Source organism: Quercus lobata, chromosome 10 (genome assembly GCF_001633185.2).
Source record: "Quercus lobata isolate SW786 chromosome 10, ValleyOak3.0 Primary Assembly, whole genome shotgun sequence".
NCBI lineage: Eukaryota > Viridiplantae > Streptophyta > Magnoliopsida > Fagales > Fagaceae > Quercus > Quercus lobata.
The window spans coordinates 30,887,510-30,915,243 of record NC_044913.1 but is presented as its reverse complement, the minus strand read 5'-3'; the positions used below and the strand labels follow the sequence as shown (position 1 = coordinate 30,915,243).

The following is a 27,734-nucleotide window of genomic DNA, read 5'->3' as shown; positions in this document are numbered from 1 at the left end:
TCTGAAAGAAAAGATAATGAGTCTCGGTCAGCTCGTGAGAGGTGATCCGAGGATCAGAACCCCACTGGATAGTAGTACCAATAATAAATGACATAATTTCATCAAGGGGCGGAGACTCATCATATGGATAAATAGGATGTTGGACCACTGGCACCTCAAGAGCAACAGCCACTACTGAAGGAGTAATGGTGTACTCATCACCCCGTATCCAATTCCTCACAAGAGTGTTGGAATCATAGGAGTGGACAGAGAGGTTCTAGTAGAACTCTGTGATCAAGGTAGCCGAAGGAGGATGATCAACATCCAACAGAGGTAATCAGCCCCTACGGTCAAATTTTCTCCTAATCTTAGGATCAAGCTCATGTAACAGAACCTTTCTCTCAGCCCAAATGATCCTCTTAAGGTTAAGCTTCTCATATGCTTCCTGGATTTTCTCACTTAGGAACCTCTCACTCTCAAAGGTGGGGGAAGAAGTAGAGGTGGAGGTCCTATGGGCTCTAGTCTTCCTAATCATGATGCTAAGGATCAAAGGACAAATACAAAAGATAGAAAAAAAAGATCAAAAAGAAAACAAAGGGCAGACTGCAAGTTAGCACAAAAAAATAATAATAATAATAAATAACAGTTCTATATTGTAAGGTTGAATTTATTCAACCATCTAATTGGCTTTATTTCGTGCCAAATTTGCTTGTAATTCAGCAATTAGTAACCCTGTATTTAGGTGGGTTTGATGTAAGGGTAGTGAGTGAGATATAGTGAAGATTGCTCAAGAGTGTGCAAGAAAACAGAGACTCGCGGCTGGGCCTCGTGGGTGACTCGCGGCTGCAAGCCGCCAGACGCAGCACACGTGCCAAGCATGCTGGAAGGTGAACAGTTATGCAAGCTGGAGCACTACAGGACAACTGGCCATACGGTTATCTCGCGACTGGATCTCGCGAGTCAAGCCGCGAGGTCAAGCCGCGAGCCACCCCTGTTTTGTAAAACCTAACGTTTCACATTCCTCTCCCACTCTAGTATAAATACCCCTTTTACCCACGATTGTAAGAGAGCTTCCAGAGAGAATTTTGAGAGAGAAACCCTAAAGAAAAACAAGATTGATTCACCCACAATCTATACATTAGAGTCTCTTCAAATTCCTCAACTTTCTTCCTCTCCATTGTCAAATCCTTGAGAGGCATTATACCAAACCTGATTCTCACCATTATCATTACTGTGAGAGAGCTGTTTGGATTTCTGGGAAGCAGTTAGGAAGGAACCAATCTTCATTGGTTGATGCTACGGTCTAGTAGCGGAATCCGGGAAGCTAGAAAAGAAAAAGGTTCGGCGCAACCTCGTTGGAGCAAGAAGCTTGGAGGGCTTAGGTGCACTGGGTAGATTAGGTTTGGAGGGTCTATTGCTGTCCATGTATCCCAACTGTATTTTCTAGTGGATTGTTTACCGCTTGGAGGGTGGCGGAGAGGTTTTACGCCGAGGGCTTCGGTTTCCTCTTCGATAACACATCGCGTGTTGTCTTTGTGTTTGCATCTTCCTCCCTCTCTATCTTTGCCTTTTTATTATCTGTTGTGGATTGTGTTTTGTTTCGGCTTAGATAGTTTTTACCAATTCCATATTATAGCTTATGTTAAGTTTCCGCACACTAGTTGTTTGACATATTGCTTGAATTGGTTAAGTTGTAATTTGGGGGTCTAAACGTTCAAAGGTGTTTATACACGTTTTTGAACTTTCAATTGGTATTAGAGCGGGTATACTGCTATTGGTTTCATTACCATTGTGTGATCCTTGACTCCCTTTTGAGATGGATCGGTCTCAATCCCTAAATGCACCTCCATATTTTGATGGTAGTAATTATGCTTTTTGGAAGGTTCGCATGAAAGCTTTTCTGTGTTCTATTGATGAATCTGTTTGGGATGCTGTTGAGATTGGTTGGACCAGACCTGAGGCAGCCAAATCCACTTGGGATAAGGCAGCACTTGCTGCATCTAATGCTAACAGTAAAGCACTCAATGCTATTTTCTGTGGTGTGTCTCCAGATGAATTTCACAGGATTTCTCATATTACCATTGCCAAAGAAGTATGGGAGATTTTGGAAACCACCTATGAAGGCACGAAGAAAGTGAAAGACACCAAGTTGCAAATGCTGACCACTCGGTTTGAGGAGCTCAAAATGAGTGAGGATGAGTCTTTTGACTCTTTCTATGGGAAGCTAAATGAGGTGGTTGTCAGTAAGTTCAACTTGGGGGAGAAAACGGAGGATTCAAAAATTGTAAGGAAGATCCTTCGATCATTGCCGGAAAGTTTTTGTGCTAAAGTGACAGCGATTGAAGAGAGTAAGGACCTTGATGACATCAAAGTACAGGAGCTGGTTGGTTCTCTGCAGACTTATGAGATGTCGCTGCCCAATCAACGGAAGAGCAAATCTCTTGCTCTAAAGACCATTAATGAGAAGGTGGAAGATCAAGACTCATCGGGAGAAGATGTGGTTGACAAAGATGTTGCATACCTTGTAAAAAATTTCAGAAAGTTCTTGAAATTCAAAAATAATGGCAAATTTGATGATAAAAGAAAATTCCAAAGTTCTGGAAGGGAGAAAAGGGAATTCAAAAAGAAAGATGGAAAAGAGTCCCAACCTACATAAGGTGTCACTTGTTTCGAATGTAACGGGCATGGACACTTTAAGAAGGAATGTCCGAATTATTTGAAATCGAAAGGTAAAGTGTATGCCACGACATTGAGTGACTCGGATTCGTCTGACTCAGAATCTGAAGAAAGCTGTGATGGAGAGGGGAACTATTAAGCTTTTATGACTATTGCTCATGTTGAGTCTTCAGATGAGTTGAATCTGCTTGTACGAGACCTTGGAGAACATAGTGATGATGAATCACTGGGAATTGTTGAAGAATCAGATGCTGAAGAAGATGAAAGCACAGCAAATCTTCAAGAGAATTATAACTCATTCTTGGAGAAGTCGGGTGAGTACACAAGGGTGGCCAAGGCTGCTGTGAGAAAAATGAAGAAGGCAGAGGAGGACTACAAAAGTCTCCTAATCCGATATAGGGAGGCCAAATGTGAGATAGAAACACTGAATGGTGAGCTGTCCGAAGCTTACACAAAAGTGAGATTTCTTGAGAATGAGGTTGTGCAAGCAAATGCTAAAATAGAGAGGGTCACCACCAAGAAGCTAGATGATGTTATCTCATCTCAAAAGAGCTTTTCAGACAAATCCGGATTGGGATATACCAGAGGAAGTAGTTCATCTGGAAATGTCACTAAAGAAGTGAAGTTTGTAAAGGCCAAAGATCCAGTTGTAGCTGACCTTACTGATGAGAAGCTCAATATGGAGGAGAAGAAGAATGTTGTGAACCAACGGATGTTGAATCCCCATAATCAATCTGTGGGCAGGTCTGAATCTCGTGCCAAGTCACGCCCACGACCACAAAGAGGTCCTAGAGCAACTTATGTGTGTCATTATTGCGGACTTCAAGGACATACTCTACCAAATTGCCAAAAACTGAGAGCAAAGAATAGTGCAACTCCTCAAAGGTCAGGAGGACCTAGAAATGATAGAAGAAATTGGGCAGGTGATCAATCTAGAGATCAGAATGGTGATCCCGGAATGATGAACGTGATGAAGATGATTGGTGCATTCACCAACTGCTTGGAAAGCTTCTCACGAAGGTTTGAAAGCCCTAACTCCCGTACCCAATCCTATAAGAAAATCACCCCAAACGCAAGTGACGTGTGGGTGAAAAAGGGTACTCATGCATAAGCATTACAACATGTCCATGCATTAATACTTCCTATGCTTTGTGACGATGTTTGTTTGTTTGCTTGTTGTTTTTTATGTTGGTTGTTTGCTTGTCTACTTGTGCATATTTTTTAATTTTGTTTTATCAATCTTTTTGCTTTTAGTGTCAAAAATCCAAAAATCACATAAAAATTAGAAAATCAAAAAGCTTGATTGACTTTGTTGAGTTTTTGTCTCAAAACTTGTTTTGCCTTGTACCTTTATGCTAATGGCTTTGTGCATTTTCGAGTATTGCTTGTTTCTTTGCACTCATATCTCTGTGGGAGAAATCTTGAAATCTATGTGATTGTTGTAAATAGATCTTCAACCTTGTCATGAATGATTAGTGAATGGTTTTGTTGATCTTGAGACATGCATAGACTTGTGTCTATATATCTTCCCACTCTTTATTTTTGTTTTGCTAAAAAGAACTCACCAAATGTAAATCTCCAAATGAAAAGAGATATTGAGCTGCAAAAGCCTGTCGCACATTCTAGTATTCGACTAGGAAAAAGGGTAAGCGACTTTATATTAAAGAAAATGTTTATTCAAAAAGCCAAAGGCTTGTCCATTAAAGTGAAATGTCAAATATCACTCTCACAATGAGAGGTGATTGCCTCAAAAGATCAAAAAGATCAAATGTTATGAGTAAAAGTGGAGTCAAATGTAAAGCTCCAAGTTATGTTATCAAGTTTTGTGGGAGGTCATATATACATATTTCTATAATTGAGATAGGTCACATGATCTAGTGCTAATTGTGTATGTCTTGGTTGAATTAATCATTGTAGCTTCACATTAGACTAAGGACTATCTCATTGTTGATATCCACACACAACACACAAGTTTATGTTAAAAAATGCCATATTCATTTGTGTGATTGTACTTGATGAAATGTGTTTTCACATGCTTAATCTTTGTTAATTCAAGCACAAAAAGATTTTTGAGTGTTTTAGGTGTTTTTGGAAAGTATTTTGTTTGAGAAATCTGAAAATTTCAAAAATCCAGTTTTGCCCTGTTTTGGCGGCTCAGTCGCAGGTATGTCAAGTCACGAGCTTCAGTCGCGTCTTCGCGGGTCATTTTTGGCGACTTGTTCGCGAGTGGAAGGTCCAGTCGCGAGGTTTACTCAGAGATTTTCGCGGCTCAGCTCGCGACTCACTCGCGGGTAGACCTTCCAGTCGCGAAAAACGCGTGTTTGACAGAAATAGGAGCAGTTTTTAAATCTTTTTCAGTTTTCCCTCGAACATTTGTGACTGTTCATCTTCTCTCTAAACTATCTCCTTCCCAAACACTCCGTGAATCCATTTTCAAATCTCATTGGTGCTTCATTTCTTATCCAAATCATCAAGTAAAGGTATGGGTCTTGTTTTCTCAATCTCATTTTCCCTATTTCATGGATATTTTTGTTACCGTTTGGATTGATATTGTGTTCGAAATATTTCTCTCTTTGTGTGATGGGTATGGCTTGTTATGTTTGCTATTGTTCTCATCTGTTTTCATGTTGAGCGGTCACAATGTGCTTTTTCATTGTTCTGATATTTGCCTGTTGTTGAGTCTGAAAATCTTTTATTAAATGGGTTTGGTGTTTATTTGACTTGCTCATTTCACCTGCTTAAGTGTTGATGTTAGATTTCGGTATTGGGTTACTGAGTTTTTATGATAACATAATGTGTGTCTCTCAACCATGTGCTCTAGTTTGGATGCTTTGTGACTTCATTTTGAAATATTTTCCCATGTTCATATCTCTTGTGGAATGTTTTATGATATCTGTTCTTAATGTTCAAATGCTATATATGTTTGCATATCATGGTCATGGTAACCTGTCTCATTGACAGTTTTGTTAGTTGTTTTGTCTCTCTATGCCTTTGTGCACTATCACCATTTTGCTGCACCTGTCATTTTGTGCTCCTTTGTATTGTTGGAAGTTTGGTTGGGTCTGCACTATCTTCAGTTTGTATTTATGTATTGAAATTTTTTATTAGCACTGACTCTTGTTGACATTTATCTTGTGTGGTACTGTTGTTGGTTCTTTGCTGTGGGCTTGTTCTCTTGCAGATGTCTCGTCGATCTTCCAGGGGTAAAGACATTGTTGCTGACGATCCAGCAACACCAGTTGCTAAAAGGACTCGATTATCATCTCAGGCATCTCAAGACCCCAATGAGGATAGGTTCAGAATTCCACTTACCTCACACGTCTACTCAAACATTTTTGACAAGTCAACTACTATAGTGGAACGGGTGGTAGAGTTTAACACCTTAGGGACCACTTTTATCCCTCGAATCTTTGAGAAACGAGATTGGGCAAACTTGTTCGGGAACTTTGATGATCCAATGGATGAGCTGGTCAAAGAATGCTTCTCCAATGCAACTGATCTTGGAGTTCAACTCATTTTCTGGGTCAGAGGAATAGAGTTTGGCATTTCTCCAGACTCCATCGCAGATCTTCTCGGCATCATCAGACCTCAGAATGTGAATCTAACTCCTTATGATGAACGAACTCCAGAGGTTGAAGAAATTCTACAAATCCTAGGATCTGATCATGAAGTATCCAGTGCAGGAACATCCATCAGCACCGCAAAGTTTGCACCAGAGCTGACTACACTGAAGTTGATCATGTTCACCAATCTCTACCCACTGTCTAACACTACATTCATCAATCTTGGGAGAGCTCTATTCCTTTGTGATCTTATTACAGGAGCCCCCATTGATATATGTGCTCACATCTACTACACCTTGAGGAAGACCGCGTGTCGAACTGCAGCTCGAGGAATTATTCCATTTTGCAGTCTCATCATGAAGCTCATTCTTCGTGAAGACATTATTCCTCCTGCAGATGGAAAAATGTTGACCCGTCAGCGTCCTATTTCCATGTTCACTCTTCAAGCTAGCAGAAGTCACTCCTCGAAAACACCAAGGAGTGCTCACATCTCTCCGGTTACTCCATCTGCCCCTGAATCAGAGACACCTGCACATACCACATCTACTTCGCGTGCTGTTCCTGAAGCTTCACAGGCTAGTATTCCGCAAGCACAGACTGCTCCTCATACTGATAGAGTCGGCAGTGTACTTGAGCATATTCAGAAACGCATTGATGAGATTGTGGCACTTCTCTACTCCACAAACAACCATGTCCAAATGCGTCTTGAGACTATGGAGAATCAGCTAGATGCTATTCAACAAAAGTTGGACGAGAGCCTTTAGCTATTCGTGCCAAAAAGGGGGAGAGCATTCAGTAAGGGGGAGAAAGTTCAAAGGGAAGTGTGCATAGTGATAGGGGGAGTACACATACTTTTGTCATACTTTTGTTTTAAGTCTTATCCTCTAAACTTATAGGTTTAGATCTATGTTTGTTGGTCTTTTAGTGTTTTTATGGGTTTGATACACTGTGTTTTTGGTGTATAGTTGTTTCAAACTCTTAACCTATACTCTTGGTTTAATCTTTTATATATTTTGATGATGTTTTTCAGGATGTTTTGTGTTTGTACCCATGTGCTTTTGTAAGCTTTTAGGGTTAATGTTTTATGCATAGTTTGTAGGCTTTATGGTTTGTACCTTGCTTAATGCAGCCTTTATGCTATGTTGAAATCAGTACTTTAATCTAAATGTCTTGCATTTTGATTTATGTACTGTCACTCTTGTGCCCTTATAGGATTGTTCCTAGATGCATATACCTTGTGTATTATGCATTGGTTGAGTGTTGAGCATACAAGTATCTTGCCTTGTGCTTGTTAACTTGTATGTCCTTGTGTTCATTCCAAGTGTGAATGAGCACTGTGATCACTACCTTGTGGTGTTCACTTGGTTGATCAAGCCATGGTTTGTTTCTTAACTTCATCTTTGCTTGATCACATATTGCCTGTTTCATATGCATTTCACGATTTTCTGCTTAACAATGATCATGGTGTATTGTTGTGTTTCAGGAGTTTTATGTTCATATGATTCAAGTGCTTCACAGCTTCTAGAGTTAGGTGTGAGTGAGTTTTGTTCAACTGTTCCCAACTCACATGTTAAGTCTAGAGTCTGTTTTAGGGTTTTGTCACGGAATAGCCAAAGGGGGAGATTGTAAGGTTGAATTTATTCAACCATCTAATTGGCTTTATTCCGTGCCAAATTTACTTATAATTCAGCAATTAGTAACCCTGTATTTAGGTGGGTTTGATGTAAGGGTAGTGAGTGAGATAGAGTGAAGATTGCTCAAGAGTGTGCAATAAAACAGAGACTCGCAGCTGGGCCTCGCGGGTGACTCGCGGCTGCAAGCCGCCAGACGCAGCACACGTGCCAAGCATACTGGAAGGTGAACAGTCATGCAAGCTGGAGCACTACAGGACAAAACAGGACAACTGGCCATACAGTTATCTCGCGACTGGATCTCGCGACTTAGTCAAGCCGCGAGGTCAAGCCGCAAGCCACCCCTGTTTTGTAAAACCTAACATTTCACATTCCTCTCCCACTCCAGTATAAATACCCCTTTTACCCACGATTGTAAGAGAGCTTCCAGAGAGAATTTTGAAAGAGAAACCCTAAAGAAAAACAAGATTGATTCACCCACAATCTATACATTAGAGTCTCTTCAAATTCCTCAACTCTCTTCCTCTCCATTGTCAAATCCTTGAGAGGCATTATACCAAACCTGATTCTCACCATTATCATTACTGTGAGAGAGCTGTTTGGATTTCTGGGAAGCAGTTAGGAAGGAACCAATCTTCATTGGTTGATGCTACGGTCTAGTAGCGGAATCCGGGAAGCTAGAAAAGAAAAAGGTTCGGCGCAACCTCGTTGGAGCAAGAAGCTTGGAGGGCTTAGGTGCACTGGGTAGATTAGGCTTGGAGGGTCTATTGCTGTCCATGTATCCCAACTGTATTTTCTAGTGGATTGTTTACCGCTTGGAGGGCGGCGGAGAGGTTTTACGCCGAGGGGTTCGGTTTCCTCTTCGATAACACATCGCGTGTTGTCTTTGTATTTGCATCTTCCCTCCTCTCTATCTTTGCCTTTTTATTATCTGTTGTGGATTGTGTTTTGTTTCGGCTTAGATAGTTTTTACCAATTCCATATTATAGCTTATGTTAAGTTTCCGCACGCTAGTTGTTTGACATATTGCTTGAATTGGTTAAGTTGTAATTTGGGGGTCTAAACGTTCAAAGGTGTTTATACACGTTTTTGAACTTTCATATATGATGCATGAACAATATCAATACATGATTCATGCTCTAATGCAATGAGAATAAGTTCAATTGTACTTCAAATTCACAAAATTGGCTTGAGCATAGAGTTTACATCAAAAACCCCAAACTTTGAAAAACCCATTTTCACAAAACTCAACAAATTGAACAATTGACCATTTCACAAGAGAGATAACACAATATAATGATCAAATGAATCAATCTAATAAGCCAATTTCACAAAATTTAGCAAAATTGAACAAAATCCCCAATTCGGGTAGTTTCAAGCCCTAGAAATTTCAATTTGTCAAAAATCACCAAATTGATAAAATTAATACACATAGAACAGTTGTATAACATCCCACAACAAAAACCCATTGATCAATTTCCAAAGAAAAGATTAAAATCATCAAAAACCCCAAATTTTCTTAGGTTCTAAAATCACCCTTAAATGCATGAAAAAATGCATGAATAATGAAAATAAATGAAAAAGGAGGGGTATAAAGGTCTTACCGACCTTAGATGACAAAAACCCTTGAAGAAAATTGAGGGAAAACGACAAAAACAGTGATTTGAAGCCTTGACCGATCAAAGAGAGAGAGAAAAGAGTTTGAAACTTTTTGAAATAGTGAATGAACACGTGAAAAGCATAGGTTTTAAAAAACTCTCTATACGATTTTCGATTGATCGAAAAATAGATTCGATCGATCGAAAATCATTTTCAATTGATCCAACAGTGATCGAGTAGGTTAGGTTCAAACCAAAATTTTAATCGCATTTTCGATCGGTCAAGAAACAAGTTCGATTGATCAAAAATCTGGAAAACACAATTTTTTGAAAAACAGAGTAATTTTATGCAAAAACTCCTCAAAGCATTGAATTTTATGAATAAAATGCATGAGTATGAGATGAAATGCTTTTCAAAACCACTTGTTTTGAACCCAGTTTTCCCAAAATTAAGATTTTCAATCAATTCACCTTATATTCTCAAGCATCAAGCATGTTTTGCATAAAACTTAAGGAATTTTCAAACTTAGTTGGCCAAACCAAAATTACACACAATAACATGTACAAAATTTAGCAAAGAGTAACTTGTGTAGTGTGTGCAACTAGTAAAAGCTCGAGATACATGTGAGAAGATATGTAAATAGAAATCAAGCACAATGTCTACAAAATTCATCACATAGAATTTGAAAGAGACTATTACCTAAAGAGTTACATCATATAACTCTCACATCTCTTAGAAAACAAGCTTGCAATCATGTAAGTTTTTTTATTTGCCTCATATTGCACACACCAATTTTATTTGATCAGAAACTTATTAAATTAGCCGGGATAATGTACACACCAATTTTATTAAATTGTGAAGTAATTAAAGCCCAATAATGTACACACCAATTTTAGCATTTAAACCGAGGCTACACCTTATGATATTTTTGTCCATGTGCTACACTTTCTCGAGCACAAAATCTTACAATATGCACTAAGGTGTTCATGATTGGCTAGTAAACAGTGGTGAAATGGTTATTTATGTCTTTCTCAATAAGATCAAGTCCGACAATCAAAGGCATGTAACTTTAAGATCAAGACAATGTGATCAAAAACTATAAACATCTTTCCCACTAAACATGCACTACAAGGCTTCAACTAGTAAAGTGCAATAAATAAGCTCATCTAAGCTAAACAAAGTACATAAACATGTTATGTAAAAATAAATTGTCCAACCTTGATTTCAAATCCAAGAAAATACTGCAAAACACATTTTGCTTCTTTTTTTTTTTTTTTTTTTTTAAGAAGAAACAAAAACAATCCTAGAATGAAATGCATGAATGATATGCAATGCAAGTCCCAAAAACAAAAAGAAAACAAAAACCAACAAAAATAAAGGTCACAAAGAGTAGAGAGATGAAGTACAAGGACCATGTCAGAAAGACTCAATTTGATTGAGCCTTTTGCATCCAAAACTTTTTAGATGCAACTCAAGCATTGAAGTTATTCTTTAAATTAGAATTCTGAGCAACTCCAGGATTGGAATAAAGGTTTAAAGTCTTTACCAATTCACCAATAAGTATCATAGGATCTTGTGCTTGAGGCACAGGCACTTTTGGCTTGTTTGCTCGCTTGGCAGCTTGCAACTTGAAACAGTTTGGATGAATGTGTCTAGACTTTTCACAAAAATGACAAACCCATGCAGGCTTATCATGCAACTTGCCCTTAGGAGGGTTATGAGCCTTAGGTTTAGACTCTTGAAGATCAACCATAATCTTTCTAGGAGGTGTAACTTCTACAGATTTAGGAGCCTCACTCACAGAGGGTTTAACAACCTCACTCACAGGGGGTTTAGAAGAAGGAACAAAGTTTATGGAATGGAGTTCAGGCACAGAGATGCTTTCTACAAAACCTAAACCAGTTTTGTCAAAGGGAGACTTTTGAACACTCAGCATGTGATCAAGTTTGGAGCTTGTAGACCTATTAGTTTGTTCTCTAGCAATAGACAATTCAAGTTCCAAACTCTTAACTTTATCAAGCAAAAAAATGTTCTCAGTCTTCACATTATTCAACAATTCATTAGCATCAAAAAGTTTCACAAGCAAAATTTTCTTTTTAAGTTCAAGAGATGCAATTTTCTTTAAGCCTAAATCAACACTCAAATCATCCTTTGCAAAGTTTATTATAGGTTTCTTATAAATCTGCATCCTCAGAGAGTTCCCTATCAGAAGGGTTCTCTTCAACAGCAACACTTTCATCAACTACAACAGTAGCAGTGAAATCAATGAAGTTTCCATCCTCATCACTGCCAGATTCATTATCAGAAACTTCATCATCGCTAAGGGTTACAGCCATAGCCTTACCCTTAGATCTCAAGAATGTTGGACATTCAGATTTCACATGACCATACCCTTGACAACCAAAGCATTGTTGACCCATAGAATTATTAGAAGGTTGACCTACTTTCTCTTTAGGTTTTTCAGTGTTATTAATCTTAGTGGGATCATTCCTCCTAAAATTTCTAAGTTCAACAGTGTTCTTACCTCTTGCCCTTCTGTTATTGTTCCTAAGAAAATTTCTAAAGTTCTTGGCAAGGTAAGCAATCTCTGTAGCAGAAAGCTCATCATCAAATCCACTCACATCAACATCATCAATAGACTTAAGAGCCATTGATTTGAATTTGCTAGTCTTAGATAGGTCCAACTCATAGGACTGAAGAGATCCTACAAGTTCATCAATAGGGATGGAATCCACATCTTGCTTTCAGTGATGACAATCACTTTGGGTCTAAAATCCTCAGTTAAAGATCTAAAAATCTTCTTAACAATTTTAGGTTGATCATAGATTTCATCCAGATTATAAGCAGAATTAACAATATCATTAAGTTTAGCATAGAATTCATCAAAAGATTCATCATTAGACATCTTAATGCTTTTAAATCTAGTAGTTAATTGCTGCAACTTATTGATTTTAACAGCCTTTGTGCCTTCATGCACAGTCTGGAGGATATTCCAAGCAGTATGAGCAATCTCAACATTGAAGATTTTCTTAAATTCCTCTATAGAAACAACATTAAAAATAGCATTCATAGCTTTGCTATTAAACGCAGCTGCTTCTTTCTGAGAAGTTTGCTAGTCACTCACAGGAGTAGTAGGCTTCTCCCATCCGTATTCAACGAAATTCCAGACTCTCTCATCAATAGATTTCAGAAATGCTTTCATCCTTACTTTCCAATAAGCATAGTTATTCCTATCAAAGTGAGGTGGAATAACAAGAGAGTGTCCGTGTTCCATGACAACAGGGGTCAAGGATCAGCTCTTAGATCAAAAGATCTAAAACAAAAAAGCAACCTGCTTTGATACCACTTGTTTGTTTTTAGACCCCTTAAACACAACCAGATTAACCTAGTTATTTAGCCAAGTGATTAACTTAGGTAAATTATGTAGATCTAGGTTAACACATATAAATCATATCATTGTTAATTGCAGAAAATAAAGAACACAACGATATGATAACCCAGGAAAACCATACCGGTAAAAAACCTGGGGAGGATTTAACCTAGCTATCCTTAAGGTAAAACTGAATCCACTATGAAAGAATTGAAATTTACACAATAGTGACTTAGACCACTAACATCCTATTGCTATCTCGAGTAGGAAACTTACTACCATGACCCCATGATAGCTCCGAGTCCACGGACTACTTCTTTCTTGGATTCCTAGCAAGTACAAGCACTCCCACTTGTGTATCTTTAAGCTCTTGAATCAGTAATTGAATTGATTACCAAGTTCTTGACATAATCTTGAATCTTGGAAACCTTAAGTATGTGTGAAGGCAACCACCTCTTGATTTCACAGAAGATTCACACACATAGCAGAAAGATCAACATAAAAACGTGGTTAGGATTTTCCTTTTTATACTGAAGACAAAACATAAAACCCTACACGTCAAACGGGCTTAGGCTGAGTTGGAAATTCTGCAGAAAAAACAATCTGCACGACTTTCGATCGATCGAGTATAATTCTCGATCGATCAAGCCAAGCAGATTTACATAGTAAATCCTGCAGCAACTCGATTCCAACTTTACATAAAAAAAACATATACTTTGAGCAAGTCTAAACAAGACTAAAACGTTTTGATCATGGTTTGCCAACATTACAATTTGAAGTTCTAATACATTAGTTCATAATTCCTTAGAATCTAACAATCTACTATATTTCCAAAGGAGGACAGTCTTGAAGTCCCCTGGGAAACTGCAAAAATAATAGTGGCCGAGTCACCTTCGAATATTACACAATGAAGATCAAGCTCAGCAGCAAATTGGACAGCTCTGAGGCAAGCGAGAGCTTCCATATCAGCAACTGTTGATGATAGCATAGCAGGCATGGACAAATTACCAAGGTTCACACCTCGCCAATCCCGCACGATGACACCGAGTCTAGCTGAGTTCGTTTGTTTGAAGGGGGCAGTATCGAAGTTCACTTTAACAAATCCTTGTTCTGGAGGGCACCACTGATGCCGAACAGCAAGTCAAGAGAGAGGAGCTTCTGGAATTTGACTATTGATGAAGTCGTGGAGCAAAGCACATGCAACGAAGCTGATCTTCGCTATTGGTAAAGCTTCACATCCAAAATGGAGAGCGTTACCTCTATTCCATACGCTCCATGAAATTGTTGCAAACATCTCCGGTCTGAGTTTGTCACCAACCTGTATAAACTTGTTAAGTAAATCACAGAAATTCAGGGGAGGGGGGGATATCATGGATTGAAACCATTGGTGGGGCAGCCACATAGGAGATACATGGCTGCAGAAGTGCAGCGCATAGAAAGCATCTTCCGGATCAGTTTTACATAGCTCACACACATCCGATTCTACAATATGTCTTTACTTCAGGTTACATTTTATGGGTAGAGCATTGTTACACACCCTCCAAACAAAATGTTTTATCTTGTTGGGCACCTGCATCTTCCAAAGGCGTTTCCAAAAGGTACTTTGGTTGGCCTGGTTAGACGCACTTGCACATTCTGTTGAAGCCGAAGCAGCCAGCAACTTATAAGCACTACTAGTGCTGAATTCTCCGGTTGGGGTGCACGACCAAGACACACAATCAGGGGGAATTCTACGGCTTAGTGGAATACTTAATATCATTGAAGCTTCATGAGGTAGAAAAGCACGGTTTACCTCCTCGGATTTCCACACACTCAAATCAGGATTAATGAGAGAGCTCACCCTTGTTTCTGCCATCACTGAAGGGAGGGGGGAAAGGATTACTCTACTTGGTTTTACCGGTAACCACTTGTCTTCCTTGATCCGAACTGATTGACCATTTCCAATGCGCCAAACCATACCCTCTTTTATAATATCTTGAGCACTAAGGATGCTCTTCCATGCATAGGAACTGGAGTTGGGGTCCTTGGCATCTAGAATAGAACAATTAAGGAAGAATCGAGCTTTGAAGACTCTAAAGCAGAGGGAGTCCGGGTTATGCATCATCCTCTATACTTGTTTAGCAAGGAGGGCTTCATTAAACTTCTCAATTTCTTTGAATCCCATGCCACCCACTTCTTTAGCTTCACAAAACCTCTCCCAACTTACCTAATGCACCTTCCTTGAATCATCACTGTAGCCCCACCAAAATTTTCTAATAAGAACTTCTATTTCTTTGATCAATCCTTTAGGGAGCTTAAAACAACTCATGGTATAGGTTGGAATGGTTTGAATAATAGCTTTTACAAGGACCTCCCTAGCTACAATAGATAGTAGTTTTTCCTTCCACCCCTGCAATTTCTTCCACACCCTTTCCTTAAGATAAACAAAGCTCCTCTTTTTTGCCCTCCACACTAATGCAGGCAAACGCAAATATTTTTCATATTGTCTGATCACCAAGACTCCCAATAGTTGCTGGATGTGAGTTTGGGTTTGGTGAATGGTGTTTGAACTAAAGAAGATATTAGTCTTCTCTTTATTTATTTTTTGGCCCGTTCCCCTTTCATAGATAGCCAAAATATCCAAAACCCTCTGACATTCATCCTTAGTGGCACGGCAAAAGAGGACACTATCATCTGCAAAGAATAAGTGCGATACTCGAGGACCATATATACTAATAGCAACTCCCTTTATACTGCCCTCCATCTCGGCCTTTTGCAATAAACCTTATAGCCCCATTGCACACAAGAGAAACAGGTAAGGTGATAATGGATCCCCTCGGCGGAGGCCCCCTAGATGGTTTGATGCTTCTCACTGGCTGCCCATTTAGGAGGATTGAATAGGAAACAGATTGCAAGCATGACATAATAATTCTCCTCATCTTCTCTCCAAGCCCCAAGTGATGCATTATTGCCTCCAAGAAACCCCATTCCACCCAGTCATAAGCTTTACTCATGTCCAACTTAAGAGTCATAAAACCCATCTTGCCTTGTGTTTTTCTCTTCAGATAATGGAGGGTCTCAAAAGCCACCAGTATGTTATCAGAGATCAATCGGCCCAAAAAAAGGCACTCTGGGAATCTGGCACGGAATTAGCTAAAAACTTTTTCAACCAGTTAGCCACCACTTTTACAATAAGTTTATAAATGACATTACATAAGCTTATGGGCATGAAATCAGAAACTTTCTTGGGATAAAATCCTATCTTCAATTATTCATTATCATTTGAATTATTATATTATTTTCCATGAGACGACAATGGTGAAACCAATTAATTTCTTCCCATAAATACTTTTGGTAGTTCAAATAATAATAATAATAATAATAATAATAATAATAATAATAATAGTAGTAGTAGTAATAGTAATTACATAAAAATATAAAATCTATTTTTTTTTTGTAGTTCCAATAAAAAAAAAAAATTATTTACAATGAAACTAGAAATGTGTAATTATTTTTTAAATGTGAAATATGAGGATACATGAATTGATGACACACATGCTTTTCTCAAACCATCTTGCTTTCCTTGATTATAATATTTTTAAAAATAAATCCTTGATTATAATTATGTTTTTGTTATTTACAATTGCTACTTCTACTTAATATTTTTATAATTATGTTTTTGTAATTTACAATTGTTACTTCTACTTATTATTATTTTTATAATGATGATGATGATGATGATGATGATGATGATGGGGACACAGAATTTAGCCCCCGAGGAGCTCACCTCGGAACTCTAAAATAATAGTTTACACAAATTAAATATAAATAAACAATAAGGAATAAACACTCTACAATGGGAAACACAAGCAGTGGATTTCTCTAACCATTCCTCTAACAAATACAACTATAGGTGTTAATATAGAAAACTGTACTGTTCCTGTGGTGACACCCTTAGTGTTACTCTTTTTCTATTTCTATTTCTCTCCCCAAGTAGATTTTTCTGATCCTTCTTACTTTACCTCTCCTCTTCTTTTATAGCTTCAATCGTTACTCTTATAATTACAGCTATCCTGTTGCTTACTAGAACCTCAAGGATATTTTTCTTCACTTTATCGGATTCCTCCTCTCCCTTATCCTAGAACTTTGACTTTTGGGGGTTGTTGCTACTGTTCAAGCTGTCTCACTAGCATTTAATGTGGCAGAAATGAGGTAAGAACCTCATCACTAACGCGGAGGTAAAGATCTTCAATCTTCTTGCATGTTCCTAAACCTTCCTGTGGTTCCAGGAATCTTCTGGTGATAGCACATGGACCACCTACATCCTGCACGTCAAGTAAAGGGGCTCCTTATCGTCTCCACGGGAACTAATCTTTTGCGTCACTCATTTTTCCTGTGATGCTTGGGATGACCCTACTATTCTCCTCGCATGGTGCATTATCCACCGAGCTCCCTTTCTGGACATAGGTTAGGCCCTACTCTTTCTCGTAGCCCAACTACTCCTTGGGCTTCAAGTTCAGGATGTGACTGTTCCACTCCCTACAATAATGATAATAATAATAATTGGGAAACAAATTATAAAAACATTCATGCAACGCAAGGGCTAAATACTAGTAAAGAATGAATACATGAGAATCAATGCATTTGACTAATTAACACATGGCAATTAATTAAGGACAAAATTTAGCTACAATATTGGTTGTAGCCATAGGCTACAACCTTGCTTAATGTCTTTTTATTTGAGGTGAATTTTGATAAATCCATCATTGGATTATATCTTCTTCTTATATCCTCCATGCTTGCAAAATTTCTAGAAAATTAAAGATCAATAGTTATGTCATCAATAAATTGTTTAAATTGCAAGTTTTTGTAGTTTAAAATTATGTATAAAATATAAGCTTATAGATCATATAGTAAATAATATTTAATTGACACAAAATTTAACATGTATATTAAGAGCGTAAAAAACATGCAATTTAATGGTTAGATTTTCAAAATATGTAGTAATGTTTCTTTTATTAAGGTTGTAGCCTCAGGTTACAACTAATTTTGTAACTAAACTTTGTCTATTAATTAATACATGCAAACTTTTGATTTTGGTGAGGTGGAATGTTAAATGAAGAGAATCTAGTTGCCTCTTAAAAAATGTGTCACTTGACAAAATCTTAAATTATAATTATAGCTAAGGTTCATGCTAATATATAGGGTAAATCTTAAGACCAGTACCTTCAATGTACTAAACCTGTTGCAATGATAATTAACATGTGATCAAAAATAGATACATGTCACCATCACAATGAGTCCAACTTTACTAATAAAATAATTGGATAGAAATCACGTACATGTATACTACAATTAGTGGAGTATGAAATGGAACACAAAATACGGGATTAAAGATTTTCATTCCCACATCACTACGTACTGAATAATTTTCCCCAGAAATAAAAATGGTCATTTAATGGAGATAGAGACAGCAGGAAATAGGAGTAACTTCCAAAACAAATATTTAAATTCCAAATAAAGCTACGGCCACAATGTTTTCATAACAATTTCATAACAAAGTCTAAGTAACAAACTTTTAAGAGTTACGGCTTATGCGGTTATGCCAGACCTTAGGCTTGTGAAATTGTTTTATAAGAGAGACTACATCTTAAAACCTACATAGAGAGTTGCAGTTTCCATCCATGTATTCAATGCTCTTTACATAATACTGCATATAGAAACCCCCCCTTGTTTGTGTTCTCATTAAAATTAACATCATGGCTTCCAACAAACAGCATATTTTAACATTGCTTGTTTTGTTCTCTTCGTGGTTTTTTGTGGGTTTCTCTCAAATAACTTCCGACATGTTTGGGCCGGCAGCTTCAGGGGGTGTTGAATCATTCCCATGCTTGCAGAATAACCTCGCTTCTTGTCAACCATACTTGAAGGGCTCCTATATTGCACCGGCAATATGCTGTGAGCAATTGAAGGAGACAATCACCCATGATCTCAAGTGCCTCTGCAACATATTAGCCCATACCGACGTCTTGACGAGTTTCAACATTACCCTGGTGGAGCTCATGAAGCTTCGTAAGGACTGCGGTATTAATCTTACGCAGTCAGTATGCAAAGGTTTTTCAGATCTTCTTCTCTCTTTTTTTGTTTTTGTTTTTAGTTCTGCTTAATTAGAATTCAGTTTTATATGGTTATTTGGTGGTATTAGTTTTTATTTCCTGGGTTAGAGTGGCTTGCATTTGAATTATTGATGTGCTTTGTGGGTTTTTATTTTTATATTTTATACATCAATAGTTGGTGTGAAAATTTTGAACTTTGGATGTCTTTGTTAGAAATATTAAAATGTGTCAATTGAGTTACAAGATTTTTAGCTGCTTAATTATGACATATAAATTGATTTTTTTTTTTTTTTGAATATTTAGTTTTGATATCATTTAATTTTTTTAATAAGATGATTGTGCGTTTAATCATGTATATACACTGTGTCATCAAATGCTTGCCTGCTATTATTTGTCGTCATCATCACCATAATTTTCTAATATTTTAAAGTTTCTGGTGTCACAAAATCCAAAAGATTTAGTCCAAATTTTACCATTGAACATGAATTTGAAAAGTAATAGATGTAACTCATTAAACTATGGATCTGAACTGGTCAGTATCAACTTATGGGTCTCAACTTATGGATCTGAATCTTTTGTTAGAAATTTTGAGTTGGTTTCATAGAGGTTCAATTTTTTATGGCCATAATTTGCCATAATGACAAATCTTTCATGTATCATGAATAGACAATTTTTTTTAAGATTTACTGCATCCCTAAACTTTCTGTGTCTTTAAATTTATTGTTTTTACTTTTTTTTGAGCTAAGATGATAGAATTTTATTGTTTTTACAGTCTCTTATAAAGCTATTATGTTTTTCTTTTACTTTCTCTCTTTTAGCCTAAATTTAGGATGAAAGCTATCAAATTCTAGGCTTGATTGATTGATGTCATTCGTAAATGGAATTTTAATGTTTGATCTTCCCCCCAGTTGAGATTTAGTTAATCAAGTATCGGATTCCTATTTCACATATTTATTTTCTTAACAATTGAACTATTTTAAAAAGTTTTTCCATTTCTTTATGTCTACAAATAGATCATTCTATTTTTTTGGAACTTTTTTATTTTTATTTTTTAGAAAATTGGGTGTGTTTGATTGATTCTTTTTGGAAGTAATCTATATTCTTCAAACATTTGGTACAGTGTGTTATTTATTTATTTATTTATTTTGGTAAAACAAAACTCTTTTATGTTTCAAATTAATGATTCATATTTCTCATTCTCTTATTATTAAAAAAAAAAAAAAAAAAAATCTTCTCATTCTCTTAAGGAGATTATCATAATAATCAAACCTCATCACATATTTAGAATTTATATTACTCAAATAATTGAAAGGAACATTCAAATACATAGATATCTAGATAGTATTTTGATATAAACTCAAATTCTCACTTCTAATATATCTAAAAATTAACTAAAAAATGTATAGTTATAAACACCAAATAATCCAAGTGATGCAATGTAATAAAATAGCATTATATATATTATATAATGTCATAGGATAACATTTATCAACTAAAGAGAAGAAAATAAAAAAGATACCAAATTAAAACACAACCAAATCACATTATACCAAAGTAGAGTTCAACACAAAAATTCATCAACCTAAAACAAAGATGCAATAAAGAATTAAAAATCTACCAAAAGTAGAGAGAGAGAGAGAGAGAGAGAGAGAGAGAGAGAGAGAGAGTATTTACCTTTTTTGTGGGCAAAATATGGATTGAATGGAAAAGAAAATAGCAATTTTTATAGTAAATGAAATGGTGAGAAGAATAGTCAAAATAAATGAAGGATGATGGGATGGAGGAATTGTTATGTTACAATATAGAGTAATAGGAAAATAAAAAGATAAAAGTGATAGGAAAATGTTGGAAGAAGTGTAATTGTAAGATGAGAGAAAGTGTCGAAAATAAATGATTGATTAGGTCGCTGATGTGGCACAACAAAGGTGAATTTATTTTATTTTATTTTTACTACGGTCTATTTTATACAATATTGCGAATTTTAATGCACATGCCTTTTTTGCTCTCGATCCTATATCTTGGGTTTCTGTTTTTCTTTTTTGATATATTCTACATTCCATTTGGGATTAAAATGCAAAGCTTTTTGTTAAAAACTTATTTGTGGAATGTTGTTTTAAGTATAGCTGTATATCGTTGGTAGATGGCAAATTTTAACCTTGTAAATATAGAAAGTAGGACTTTAAAAACTTGTACATAGTTAATAGCTTTGTAAGTCAATTGGTTGAAACTTCCTAGTGACACATTCAAGGTCCAAACTTTCCATCCCCTTTGTAATTATTAAATTATAATATATATATATATATATATATATTGTAAATAACTAAAAATTAAAACGTAAAAAGAAAGAACTGTTACCAAATTATTTTTCTCTCAAATCCTGGTTGTCCATGTCCTTTAGCTGATCAACCTGTTTGAAAAACCGTAATAGAATTTATAGGTTTCAGTGGGCTTTTCAATGATAGGCTTCTCCAAATGCTGTTTACGGTTATTTTGATAGTATTTCCTTTCCCAACTTTCTTCACTATTCAAATTTGCTTACTGCTTTTTCATCAATTGGTGAGTGAACTGGTTTAAAAGGCTAATTCATAGATGAATAGTTTGGGCAATTGGGAAAGGTCCAAAAGGATTAACATGGGATCAATGTAATTAGACTATAATGTTGAAGATGACTTTTTTTTTTTTTTTTTGAGAGGATGTTGAAGATGACTTCATCGAAGGCCTAAATTGTACATCAATTCTTTTTAGATTATCTGGTAAGTTTTTTTGGCTAATATTATAAGCATGTTATGGTTGTTTCATCTGACACTTTTTTTTTTGTTCTTTCTCTTTTATTACAGTTGCACCCCCGCCTGGATCTTCCACCAATGGTAAGTCCCCAGATTTTATTTATTACTAGTTGGATGTCAGTGAAGTACATATTTTTTGGACCTTTCTCCCTTGCTTTCGAGTACAAATAATTGTGAATTTCTGCGATGATCAACTTAGGTTTTTGATTCACAGGAAATTTGAAATTTTGGGCCTAAGAACTCACAATTAGTAGAAATGTTCTAATCTTTTGAATTGCTTTTAATCTTAGTTATAGTCACATGTTTTATTTGAATTTTTTTTTTATGCCCGGTGTTTGAATACAAGTGTAAATAAAATGTTGAAATTAGATTTGAACCTTTTTTTTTTTTTCCTTAATTTAATTTATTATTTGAGTTCTCTATCAGGTTCTTCCTCACACAACTCTACACCTTCAAGCAGTCTAAAAAGTGCAGCCTATGGGATCACTTTGGTCTATTTGGTTTGGCAATTTTCTCTGTGGCTGTAATTATTTCAGCAACCCAGGCTTGATAGATTAGAATATAGTCCCGGAGTGAATGCCATTTTGGTACACGGTCAGAAAAGCTAGCTGTGGTGGTGGAACTACTCTAGCATTTAAGTGGATCTTCCTAAATTCAATTGTAGTTTGTTTGTTCTAAATCTTGTATAAGCCCTGATAAAGTACGTGTTGACCTACAAGTAAACTAAAAACACTGAATTCCATTCCTATAGTTGAATAAAGAGGACAAAGAAAGAACTAGTGGAAAAGATTTGAATAATCTCTGTATTCACGTATATGAAGAGTGTTGTACAAATGTGAATATATACACACATAGTATTTGACCTATGGGGAGCCCTTAAGTATGCTATGGTCAGGGACAATTCAGGTTCCTTGATTTTAGTTGACCTATGTGTAGCCCTTGATTAGGCTAAGATCAAGGATAATTAATGTCTTCAAGATTTAAACATGTGCTAATATATTAACATTCATCTCAAACTTGAGGTGGTGAGGACGAAGACAACTTGAGTTAGAAGATGAGATCATGAAAACGGCCGGGCAAATAACACCTAGTGAAAATGCTAACAAATTGGTTTTTAGAGGAAATTGAGTGCAAATGAAGGCTACCCTACTAAAGATGATGATGGATGAAGTGACATTCAATCTTAATGTGTTTAATGTGTGCAGATGTGGAAGAAATCATTATGAGCAATATGGATAGTATTCTGATTATTGTAGCGGATAATAGTAGTCGAGGTCTGGGTAGTCATGTCCCCAAAGAGCCAGCAAAGCCACAAAAGCTCAAAAGTAGTATCAGTAAGAGCTCGGTACTCAACTCTGGAATAGACTACAACAGATTGTTTTTCACTAAGCCAAGAAACGAGGGAGGAGCTAAGCATAAATAGTAGCTAGTTGTAACACAATGGTCAATAGGATGACAAGCCCAGTTTGCATCGGAGTAGGCCCATAACTAAAAGGAAGAATAATACGAAAAGTGGAGACCATGAAAAAATTTTCCCTTGAATAGTGGAGAATGTGAAGAAATTGTAGCAAGAAATATTAACTAGTTTCAATTTATGTTATTTGAATTTTTCTAGAGAAGGGGGTGAGAGTGAGATAAAGTGAAAGGGAGGAAAAGAGATCCAGCGAGGGCGTTAATTTTTAAAAGTGGGTGTCAATCCAAAAAGAGAAAAAGAAAAGGCTTTTGCCTCTTTTTTGTAGCAGTGATTTTATAAGGATGTAAAAACATATTTTTGATTAATATAGATTTGTCCAAACTTAGCTTATTTTTCTTTTTAAAATTTTTTTACTTTGTTTTGTTTTTCCATTTTATATATATATATATATTGGCAGCGCTGAAAAGTAGCTAGCTCTCTCTTTTATTAAATCCTTCCTTTTACATGTGAATAGCAAGTCTAATAAAGTGCCAAGATGAACTGAGCAATATATGCAAGAAACCTACCAACCTCAAAAAAAGAAAAAAATATATATATACATACATATATATATATATATGTGTGTGTGTCCATATATATAAAATAAATTAAATATTGATTTTTTTTTCCATTTGGTTCCATGTTTCAATTCTTTTCATATTAAAAAAAATAAATATTCTCTATTTTCTTTGGTTTAATGTTTCAAGACTTTTTCTCCCTCACATATATACAAAATTCTTTGCGTTTCAATTCACCATTTTCATCTCCTGCACTTCTACTTCATTATATACCTACCCATAACTATTCATACTATCATACGTCAAATATACACGACAAAAAACAATGTTATTTACTTTCAATCTTTCGACAACACCTACCTTACTCCAACATTATTTTCCAATCTAGTTGTGATCCGTATGAGTTAGCTACAACTAAGTAAGAGGACTTGCATTTTATATTGAGTGACAACGGCAATTACGATTTTGATGTTAAGGTTGGACATTGTGGACTTATGAGTTTGGTAAAGGATGTGATTGACTGTGTGTGTTCGAGATGCGTATTTTGTTTTAAATTTAAGGGAAAAAGAAAAACACATTTTATATCAACTTTTATTCTACAGTATTCCTTTAAAGTTGTTGTTGTTGTTGTTTTTTTTTTTTTTTTTCATTAATTGAATTGAATAATTATAATGAATATGTGTGTGCAATTTATAATTGTTACTTCTTATGATAAACTCATTACTAATAAAGTTCTATAATAATTATATTATAATATATATACAAAATTCTCCAAAATCATCTTACAGAAAATATTATCCATACATCACATAGGCAACTTACTACCTAATAATAATTGTACTGGTAGGGATCACTTTGGAATTAGAAAAAACAAAAAACGTTTTCCTTGTTTCAAAAACAGTCGGTAAGTGAATTTGAAATGTTTCTATATTTTATAAGACAATTTTTAGATCTTTTTTTTTTTTCCTGGTACTAACTAACAATTTGAAGATTCTTGACTCATCTGAAATGTAGATCCTAGATATCTTGTTAAAAACTCTAAGACAGTTAAGCGACCATTTATATGTAATTTTAGTCACATGACTTTGTTAACAAGTCATGTAATTTGTTTAAATAATATACATAGATAGTCTTTATTAATCACTCACTAAAATCAATATCATACTAATATCAGTCGTATTGGAGAAATATACCATATCAGCCACTAAACCGGCATCGGTACACCTCTAAAATATACCGTAAAAACACCGGATTGTACCGGGAATATTTGATATTTTAGGTATTTCAGCCAATACAATAAAAAAATTTAAAATGTCAAAATTTTTATTTTTGTTTTAAAAAAACATGTTATTTAAGCTAATACATTGGTTAATGTACTTAAGCTAATATTTAGGCTTATAAAATATGTAGATTTTAAATTTTATGTTGATAAATATAAAAATAAATAAATTTATACTTATATAAATAAATACAAACACACACACATGTGTGTGAGTGTGTGTTAGAGAGAGAGAGAGAGAGAGAGAGAGAGAGGGAGAGATAATAATAAAAATGAAAAAGAAAGAGAGATGTGATATATATACACACACACACACTTATATACATATACATTTAAATTATGCTAGAGTAGAATTTCTATTTTGTATTTTAAAAAAAGAGAGAGAGAGAGAGAGAGAGAGAGAGAGAGAGAGAGATGTGATATAGAGTGAGTTGTGAAATAATGTGTTATAATAAATAAAGTAATTTTTTGATATATAATCTTCTAAATTTTTTAAAAGAGTTCATGCCATTACTCTTATGTCTAACCCAGGGCCATGGCTTTTTAAAAAATTTCCCCCTTCCTGCTATTTTACTGTTTTAAATTTTGAATTATAAGTACATTTTACTTGGCCCCTTCGTATTGAAAAAATAATTGTATAACTACATCTACAAGCACTCATTTAAAGTATTAATGAATTTTCTCTCCAAAAAAAAAAAAAAGTATTAATGATTTATTCAAGCGGTAAATTTGGAGGAAATGGTAGGGTCGATTAGCCATATTATCCTTGGAATTACAACTGGATTGGGAGGCTTTAGGTCAATAAAATTTCAGCATACAAAAAGAGAGAATAACATAGTGGCACACGAACTAGCTCAGCTGGCAAAGAATAAAGGCACCAACAGTGCTGCATCTACTGTATCAAGACTGTCATGGGCTATAGTTTAAATATGTTTTTCAGCTGGAATGCCACAATAATTTAGAATTATTATAAAAAAATAAAAAATAAAAGTTTCATTTGTTTTAATATTCACTTTTTTTTTTTTTGTCATATATAAGTCATTAATTTTAGGAGTGTTTAAAACATATGTTCATTGAATTGGTGATATTGCATAATTTGAACATTTTATTCTAGAAGAAAAAAAGAAAAAGAAAAAAAGAGGATTTTAAAGAACTCTACCAAATAGAGGATCCTAAGAATACGTAAAAAGTAAAGTAAATCTTATTTGTAAAAGTTTTTTTCTTTTTGAAAGAAATTAAATATTTTTTATTTTGTGAATATTATATATACGTATATATTTATTATACTTTTAAAATTGATCTTTCGAATTTTTACTAGCACTACCGTTTTTTCCTTTTTTTTTTTTTTTTTTTTGGTACGTAACATGTTCTTAATTTTTATTCAAAATTTTAATTAAATGTATAGTTTCACTAGTGAGCCACAATCTACTAGGTTAAGTTCCGATCAGATTTACTAATTATGTTTAGGGTTTTTGAAATGCAAAGGATTTTTTTTCCCTATTACTATTTATAAAAAAAAAAGATATAATGGTTTTTATGGTTAAAAATTTGGGGCATGTTTATTTTGTTATCCATTAAAAAAATAGTTTTTTCATTTAGTTTTTGTCATTATTACTTATATATATATATATATATATATATATATATATATATATATATATATATATTACCTTGCATTGTAAGGGCTGTAAATGAACAACTCGAGCTTAGTTTGACAAAAAACTGGTTTATGTTCATTTGTTTAAAAAACAAGTTAAGTTCAAGCCTTAAGTATAGGCTCAATTTGTTGGGAAAATACATGTTTGTTTCGCATACAAAATATATATAGCGGAAAATTAATAGATCTATTTCAATCGCAATTGATAACATGTACTATGTAAGTTTCAGAATTTAAGAATAAGAAAGCATACATTGGTGCGGTGAAATTAAAAAAAAAAAATATATATATATATATATATATATATTAGAAGTACTTGGGAACACTTTTAATCTTAACTCCAATTCCACTTGATGCCCAAGAAGTGTGGTCTCTTAATTAGTTTCCAAGAGAAGAATAAGAGAGCGGCTTACATTCACATACACACCATTTCATTCCTTATGAAACACACACTTATGAAATTCTGTATGTTTCTCTCCTTATATTTAACTGAATATCTAATTGGACTGGCCTTTTGGGTCATTCCAATTGGGTTTTAGTATATGGCTTGCAGTTGGATCAAAAGGGAACAAATAAGACTCTAGCTCTATTGGGCTTTGGGTTTTGGCTTTTCTATCAACTTTTGACAAGTCCAAAGTTACTATTAATTATATTCAATACCACTATATGTATATAATAGCACTCTAGGCCTTATTAATAAATTATATCTCAAGACTTTATTATACATGCAACCCCTTCATTAAAATATTTGTAATAATACAAAGTCATGAATGTTGACTACCACTTTAAAGATTACTACATCTTAATCATTGAGTACCTGGTTTAATCTTTTAAGTTATTTATCATATATTTATGATATCCAATTTCATAAATATATACTTTAGTAACTCCTTACTAAAATGATTGGGCCTAACACTCTGAATAACCAAACCTATTAAACTTATCTCAAAAGAATATTTTATATCTCCGTTGAGAAATTATGAATTCTATCTTGAAAATATATGTTCCATCAACATTAAATGCAGCTGCCCAACATACTAAGGTTTTGATCCTGACTTTAGATCTCACTCCTGATATATCAAATCAACCTAACCTCATGATCTTCAATCTTCTCAAATAAAAAAATAA

The 27,734-nt window shown here is 35.0% G+C and overlaps 1 long non-coding RNA gene across 1 annotated transcript; it reads left to right on the top strand.

Annotated features, from left to right (window-relative positions):
• Positions 1 to 18,852: 18,852 nt before the first annotated feature.
• Positions 18,853 to 22,436, top strand: LOC115963337. Its single transcript, XR_004085798.1, has 3 exons — positions 18,853 to 18,911; positions 21,751 to 21,780; positions 22,126 to 22,436. It is a non-coding gene; the product is annotated as an uncharacterized LOC115963337 (long non-coding RNA).
• The last annotated feature ends 5,298 nt before the right edge of the window (positions 22,437 to 27,734 follow it).